Consider the following 8,047-nt stretch of genomic DNA (forward strand, 5'->3'; position numbering starts at 1 on the left):
CGGGAGCCGAGCGATGCGCGTTTCTCTCATACACGTACGCGTGTGTGTGCGAGGCGTTGGCTCTAACTGAGCCCGAGCGAGGCGTTGGGCTCTAACTGAACCCGAGCGATTGCACTGCAGGCTACGCGTTACTGAACCCGAGTGATCGATCGATGGCTGTTAACTGAACCCGATCGAGCGATTCGTTCGCTACTGCTGCTAACTGAAGCCGATCGATGGGATGAACAGTGAGCGTTGTAGGGGGGGGGGTTGGATGAACAGTGAGCGGTGGCGTTGCCTCTGGATGAACAGGACCCCGTGGTATGGTGGAGGGCTGGATGAACAGTAGACGATGGAGGGGTGCCCGTGGAGGGGTGGATGAACAGGACCCTGTGGTGTGGAGGGCTGGATGAACAGTAGACGGTGGAGGGGTGGTTGAACAGGACCCCGTGGTGTGGAGGGCTGGATTAATAGTAGACGGTGGAGGGGTGCCCGTGGAGGGGTGGTTGAACAAGACCCCGTGGTGTGGAGGGCTGGATGAACAGTAGATGGTGGAGGGGTGGTTGAACAGTAGCCGGTGGAGTAGTGCGCGGTGGAGGCTGGATGAACAGGAGCCCATGGAGGCTGGATGAACAGGAGCCCGTGGAGGCTGGAGGAGGTCAACGGTGGAGATGAACAGTATCCTGTGGAGTCCCGTTTTGCGGTACGCCACACCCCTCCCGATGAACAGGACCCCCGTTTTGATCGTAGCGCTCCAACACAAGTTCGTTTCCTCCGTTTTGCGGTATGCCACACCCCTCCCGATCAACAGGACCCCCGTTTCAACCATAGGAGGTCTGTTTCCTCCGTTTTGCGGTACGCCAGACCCCTCCCGATGAACAGGACCCCGTTTCGAATGTGGCCGATCGAACACAAGGCCGTTTCCTCCGTTCTGCGGTATGCCAGGCCTCGTTTCCATCGCCTGTTCCGTCCAAGCCCTCCCGATGAACACGACGCATTTCGTTGCCTCCCCATGAACATGACGCATTCTGTTGCCTCCCCATGAACACGACGACGATGCTGTTTCTCTGTTCCGACCCAGCCATGTACACGAGCCCTGGCCGTACGTATGCGTGAGTAGGCATTCGAGACCCCGCCCGTATGTACACATACGTGGCCATATTATCTTTCTTGCACCCTGGCCGCTGTACGTACGTGTAAATGCTACGTGCGCACCTCTACTACGACACGTGCGCGCCTCTACATCGACCAGTATGTACGTACACGTTCGCGACCAGAATGACAATGCTACGTACGCTTCGACCAGGTGGGTCCTGACTGTCAGGCACTTCCTTGCCCGCGAAGATGTAGCTGCTCGGTCCCAGCAGTCAGGGGGCGAATCATTTTGTTTTTTTGCCCGGACGCACTTCCTTGCGTGTGAAGATGTAGCTGGTGGGTCCCAGCAGTCAGGGGGAAACATGTTTTTTGCAAAATACAGTGGCCCGTCCGGTGGGTCCCAGCTGTCAGGTGGAGGAATCATTATTTTCCGCGTAATAAGGAGGCACTTCCTTGCTGCGGCCGTGGACCCAGCTGTCAGCCTCTCCACGTACAGTCCACGTCCGATGGAAGTCGTTCCTTGACCACATTGACCACGCCGCGCCGAGAGCACCAGGGCGGTGGACGATGGCGAGGCCTAGGAAGGGGACGACACGGAGGCAGGGAAGACTCGACAGTTGTTTCCCACGCGGAGGGGAGTATGACTGTACGAGGGTTTACTGGTTCGTCTGCCGTCGCCGGAGAATAACAGCAGGTGTGGGTGAGTAGAGGGATGGCTAGGCCAGCGATGGGAGTACGGTCGGGCGGTGAGGCCTGCGCGGCAGCACAGCTGGCCGCGAGGAGGAGGGAGCAGGCAGTCCCGCCGGCGCTTGTTTGAGCGGCTGGAGCAGGAAGAGCAGAGATTGAAGAAGCACGACGGCCATTGGAGGGACATCCAACAGTCAGTGCTTGTGCGTCAACCTTTTTTAGGAAAGCCTCAAATCTGTGGAAAACAGCATACAGCCCATCTGCCATTATTTCTAATAATTTACAGCCCATTTGCTAATTCTTAAGGTTTTTTTGGAGCCCATATTCTTTTTGTTAGCAATACAACCCATATTGTGGCAACGGTTAAAAAATTATACAAAATTTTGCATATTTCGGTGCGGTCCCAAAATCCCGAAATTTCGACTCACATTCAAACTGATTTTAAAAATAAATGTATATCAATATAACATCCAACAAATTCTCCACGCATAAAAATTAATGTAATTTAAAATCTTGAAATGAAAAAAAAGATATTTGAAACTAATTGCCTGTTTGATGTGTTTTAAAAATGTACAACCCATTGCTCATTACTGATGGGCCATTTTCTCGGCCAGCCGAATGAAAGCTCTCCTCGTCTTGAAAGATTTGCAGCCCAACAGGCCTGACAAAGCAACTTACTTGGCAAATCACAAAAAACTGGGCTGTGGCCGTGTACCCAGCTGTCAGCCTCTCCACGTACAGTACTCTTCCGATGGAAGTCGTTCCTTGACCATGTTGACCACGCCGCGCGAAGAGCACCACGACAGTGGACGACGGCGAGGCCTAGGAACGGGACGACGCGACAGTGGAAGCCCGCGCGAAGAGGACTACGAGGGTTCACTGGTTCGGCTGCGGTGTGAGGCTGCCGTCGCCGCAGGGCCTGGCCAGAGGTGGGAATAGTAGGGGGCGGTGAGGCCTCTGGGGCAGCACAGCCGGCCACGGGAGGCAGGAGCATGCGGCACGACCGGCGCTGCTTTGGGCGGCTGGAGCAAGAAGACCAGAGGTTGAAGAAGCACTACGGCCGTTGGATGGACATCGTACGGTCACTGGAGCTAGAATCGTTCATATTGACTAAGTTGAAAAAGCCCTTCGTCCCCGTCAACTTAGTAGGCCCACAAGTCAACCTCCCAGCAAGGTGGGTCCCAGCTAGCCCGGGGAGTATTCATTTTTGTGTGTGTAATAAGGAGGCACTTCCGGTGGGTCCGAGCTGACAGCGGGGGGAACATTTTTTCACGAAATACGGTGGCCCATCCAGTGGGTCCCAGCAGTCAGGAGGAAATGATTTTTTCCCAAAATACTGGTGGCCCGTCCGGTGGGTCCCAGTAGTCAGGAGGAAACGATTTTTTTCACAAAATACTGGTGGCCCGTCCGGTGGGTCCCTGCTGTCAGGTGGAGGAATGATTATTTTCCGCGTAATAAGGAGGCACTTCCTTGCGGCTGCCGTGGACCCAGCTGTCAGCCTCTCCACGTACAGTACTCTTCCGATGGAAGTTGGTCGTTGACCACGTTGACCACGCCGTGCCGAGAGCACCAGGGAGGTGGGCGGCGATGAGTACTAGGAAGGGGACGACTCGGAGCCGGCGAATACGCAGCAGTGGATGCCCATGTGAAGAGGAGTACGAGGGTTCACTGGTTTGGCTGCGGTGTGAGGCTGCTGTCGCCGCAGAATAACAAGGGGTGTGGGTGAGTAGAAGGATGGCCTGGCCAGCGGTGGGAGTAGTAGGGGGCGGTGAGGCCTCCGCGGCATCACAGCCGGCCACGGGAGGCAGGAGCACACGGCACGACCGGCGCTGGTTTGGGCGGCTGGAGCAAGAAGACCAGAGGCTGAAGAAGCACTACGGCCGTTGGATGAATATCGTACGGTAACAGGAGCTAGAATCGTTCATATTGACTAAGTTGACAAAGCCCTCCGTCCCCGTCAACTTGGTAGGCCCACAAGTCAGCCTCCCACTATGCTGGGTTCCAGCTGGCAGGGGGAATATTCATTTTTTTGTGCGTAATAAGGTGGCACTTCCTTGCGTGCGAAGATAGCTGGTGGGTCCGACATGTCAGCGGGGGGCACTTTATTTCGCGAAATACAGAGTCCCTTCCGGTGGGTCCCAGATGTCAGGTGGAGGAATCATTATTTTGCGCATAATAAGGAGGCATTTCCTTATGTGCGGCCATGGACCCAGCTGTCAGCCTCTCCACGCACAGTCTACTTCCGATGGTGTCGTTCGTTGACCACGTTGACCACGCCGCGCCGAGCGCATCCAAGGTGGTGGACGACGGCGAGGCCCCGGACAGCAACGAGCCAGAGATAGGAAGACGCGGGAGTAGAGTCGCAGACAGAGAGGTGTATGAGGGTTAACTGGTTCTAGTGCGGTGTGGTTCGGCAGTCGGTGGAGAAGAACAGAAGGTGTGGAGGGGTGGAGGGATGGACTGGCCAACGGTGGAGTAGCGCTTCATAGCGAAGCGTGCTAAGCAGAGCTGCTAGCAGCAGGAGGCGAGAGGTGGTCCCGGCGGTGCTGGAGGAAGAAGACGAGAGATTGAAGATGGATGCCGGTCGTTGGATGTAAATCCAACGACTAACATGTCAGAATCATTTGTTGACTAAATTGACAACGACTTGCATTGGTTTCGACATATTGGCCCACATTTTAGCCTCCAAAAATGCGGCACGTATTCAACCCATTTTTTCAGAATTTACAGTCTTTTTTTGCGCGGTAGAATTTACAGTCATTTTGATCTTTGATACGTCTCCAACGTATCTATAATTTTTGATTGCTCCATGCTACTTTATCTACTGTTTTGGACTATATTGGGCTTTATTTTCCACTTTTATATTATTTTTGGGACTAACCTATTAACCGGAGGCCCAGCCCAGAATTGCTGTTTTTTGCCTATTTCAGTATTTTGAGGAAACAGAATATCAAACGGAGTCCAAACGGAATGAAACCTTTGGGAACGTGATCTTCTCACCGAATGTGATCCAGGAGACTTGGACCCTACTCCAAGAAGTTTCCGGGGAGGTCACGAGGGTGGAGGGCGTGCCCCCCTGGGCGCGCCCCCCTGCCTCGTGGGCCCCTTGGAGCTCCACCGACGTGCTCCTTCCTCCTATATATACCTAAGTACCCCCATTAGACCAGAGAAGGAGTCAAAAACCTAATTCCACCGCCGCAACTTCCTGTATCCACGAGATCCCATCTTGGGGCCTGTTCCGGAGCTCCGCCGGAGAGGGCATCCATCACGGAGGGCTTCTACATCAACACCATAGCCCTTCCGATGAAGTGTGAGTAGTTTACTTCAGACCTTCGGGTCCATAGCTAGTAGCTAGATGGCTTCTTCTCTCTTTTTGGATCTCAATACAATGTTCTCCCCCTCTCTCGTGGAGATCTATTCGATGTAATCTTCTTTTTGCGGTGTGTTTGTTGAGATCGATGAATTGTGGGTTTATGATCCAACTTATCTATGAATAATATTTGAATCTTCTATGAATTCTTTTATGTATGATTGAGTTATCTTTGCAAGTCTTTCCGAATTATCCGTTTGGTTTGGCCAACTAGATTGGTAGTTCTTTCAATGGGAGAAGTGTTTAGCTTTGGGTTGAATCTTGCGGTGTCCTTACTCAGTGACAGAAAGAGTTGCAAGGCACGTATTGTATTGTTGCCATCGAGGATAACAAGATGGGGTATTTATCATATTGCATGAATTTATTCCTCTACATCATGTCATCTTGCTTAAGGCGTTACTCTGTTTTTAACTTAATACTCTAGATGCATGCTGGATAGCGGTCGATGAGTGGAGTAATAGTAGTAGATGTAGGCAGGAGTCGGTCTACTTGTCACGGACGTGATGCCTATATACATGATCATACCTAGATAACCTCATAACTATGCTAAATTCTATCAATTGCTCAACAGTAATTTGTTCACCCACCGTAGAATATCTATGCTCTTGAGAGAAGCCACTAGTGAAACCTATGGCCCCCGGGTCTATTCTCATCATATCAATCTCCATTACTTTATTTTACTTGTTTTGCTTTTACTTTTTACTTTGCATCTTTATACCAAAAATACCAAAAATATTATCTCTATCAGATCTCAGTCTCGTAAGTGACCGTGAAGGGATTGACAACCCCTAACCGTTGGTTGCGAGTTGCTACCGTTTTGTGCAGGTACGAAGGACTTGCGCGTGACCTCCTACTGGATTGATACCTTGGTTCTCAAAAACTAAGGGAAATACTTACACTATTGTGTTGCATCACCCCCTCCTCTTCGGGGAAAACCAACGCTAGCTCGAGACGTAGCAGGAAGGATTTCTGGCGCCGTTGCCGGGGAGGCCTACGCCAAGTCAAGTCAAGATTTACTCTCCCGTCAACGAGCCATTTCTGGCGCCGTTGCCAGGGAAGCCTATACAAAAGTCAACATACCAAGTACCCATCACAATCTCTATCTCTCGCATTACATTATTTGCCATTTGCCTCTCGTTTTCCTCTCCCCCACTTCACCCTTGCCGTTTTATTCGCCCTCCTCTTTTCCCCTTGCCTTTTGTTTGCTTGTGTGTTAGTTTGCTTACCTGTCGCTATGTCGAATTCCTTATCTTCTCCGTTATCTCCCGAGAATGAAGTGCTAAATTTTAAACAAAGGGAGGGAGAAAATCTAAAAGATGCTTGGTATAGAATTTGCAATGCTCAAAATAGATCTACCAGAAAGCAATCTACTTCAGTCCTTCTTCGCAATTTTTATGTAGGTGCTAATCCTTGGTATAGATATATCCTTGATACCATTACCGGAGGGAATTTTTTGGGTAGCCATACTTATGATTCCTATAATGTTTTAATAGATTTATTTGGCTCACCCCCCCTTTTGGTTAATGGAACTGTGTTAACCTTGGAGCATGTTATGCAAAGGCTTGAAATTATTGAAAACAAAGTTGCTACCATTGAATCCATTGAAAATCTAGATAAAAAGATTCATAATCAAATTACTCAATATGGATCTAAGGTAGGAATGACTTTGAAAAATATTAAGGAGAAGGAACCCATGGTTAATGAAAAAATAAATCTAGACTCTACTCGAATCGATAAACTTGAGGGTATCATTACCAACTTGGGAACTGCTTTTTCTTCCGTAAAAAGTACTCCTAGTCCTCCCACTAAAATTGCCAAGTTTATGTATGTTCCTAAAAATAAGGGTGAATCATCTAGTAAGGAAAATGCGGATCTTAAATCTATAAGTATTCACCCCGATCTTTTTACAATCATTAAGGAACCATCTGCCACGAATGAATTTTTCGATCTTATGCCTAAAAGTTTGATAATCACTAGAAAGAAAGAAAATTCTAAAGGAGGTGGATGCCTCATTGAAGAATTGCCTACCAAAGATGGCAAGACCTAGATCTATCCTTGCTTTTCTGTCTAGCTAGGGGCGTTAAATGATAGCGCTTGTTGGGAGGCAACCCAATTTTATTTTATGTTTTTTGTTTTTGGTTCTGTTTAGGAATAAATTGTAACACCCCGGATGTAACTTTCCCAATTTGTACTCCAACTCTTGCAGTTTCCGACGTTTAGTTATTATATTTTCTCGGGTTCAGGTCTTTGTCTCCGTGTGTTGTTATCGTTGTCATGCATCTCATATCATGTCATCATGTGCATTGCATTTGCATACGTGTTCGTCTCATGCATTTGAGCATTTTCCCCGTTGTCCGTTTTGCATTCCGGCGCTTCGTTCTCCTCCGGTGGTCATTTCTACCTTTCTTTCGTGTGTGGGGATTAAACATTTCCGGATTGGACCGAGACTTGCCACACAGCCTTGGTTTACTACCGGTAGACCGCCTGTCAAGTTTCGTATCATTTGGACTTCATTTGATACTCCAACGGTTAACCGAGGGACCGAAAAGGCTCGTGTGTGTTGCAGCTCAACACCCCTCCAATTTGGCCCAAAACCCACCTAAACCTGCTCCATCATCTAGAGTGTTCGATCACGATCGCGTGGCCGAAAACCGCACCTCATTTGGACTCTCCTAGCTCCCTCTACCTCTATTTAAAGGCATCTCCCCGAAAATCCGGATCCCCCTCGTCTGAAACCCTAAAAATCATCTCCGCCGGCCGGACACGTCCGCCCTGGCCGGACACATCGCCGCCGCCCACTCCTGTCGCGCCAAGTGGCGCCGCCATCGCCTCCACCGCCGCGGCCCGCCAGGCCCAGCGCCGGCCCCCGCGAGCCGCTGCCCGCCTCCTTCGCCGCTCCGCCGCCGCGCCCGAACT

The sequence above is a fragment of the Triticum dicoccoides genome, chromosome 2A (genome assembly GCF_002162155.2).
Source record: "Triticum dicoccoides isolate Atlit2015 ecotype Zavitan chromosome 2A, WEW_v2.0, whole genome shotgun sequence".
NCBI classification, from domain to species: domain Eukaryota; kingdom Viridiplantae; phylum Streptophyta; class Magnoliopsida; order Poales; family Poaceae; genus Triticum; species Triticum dicoccoides.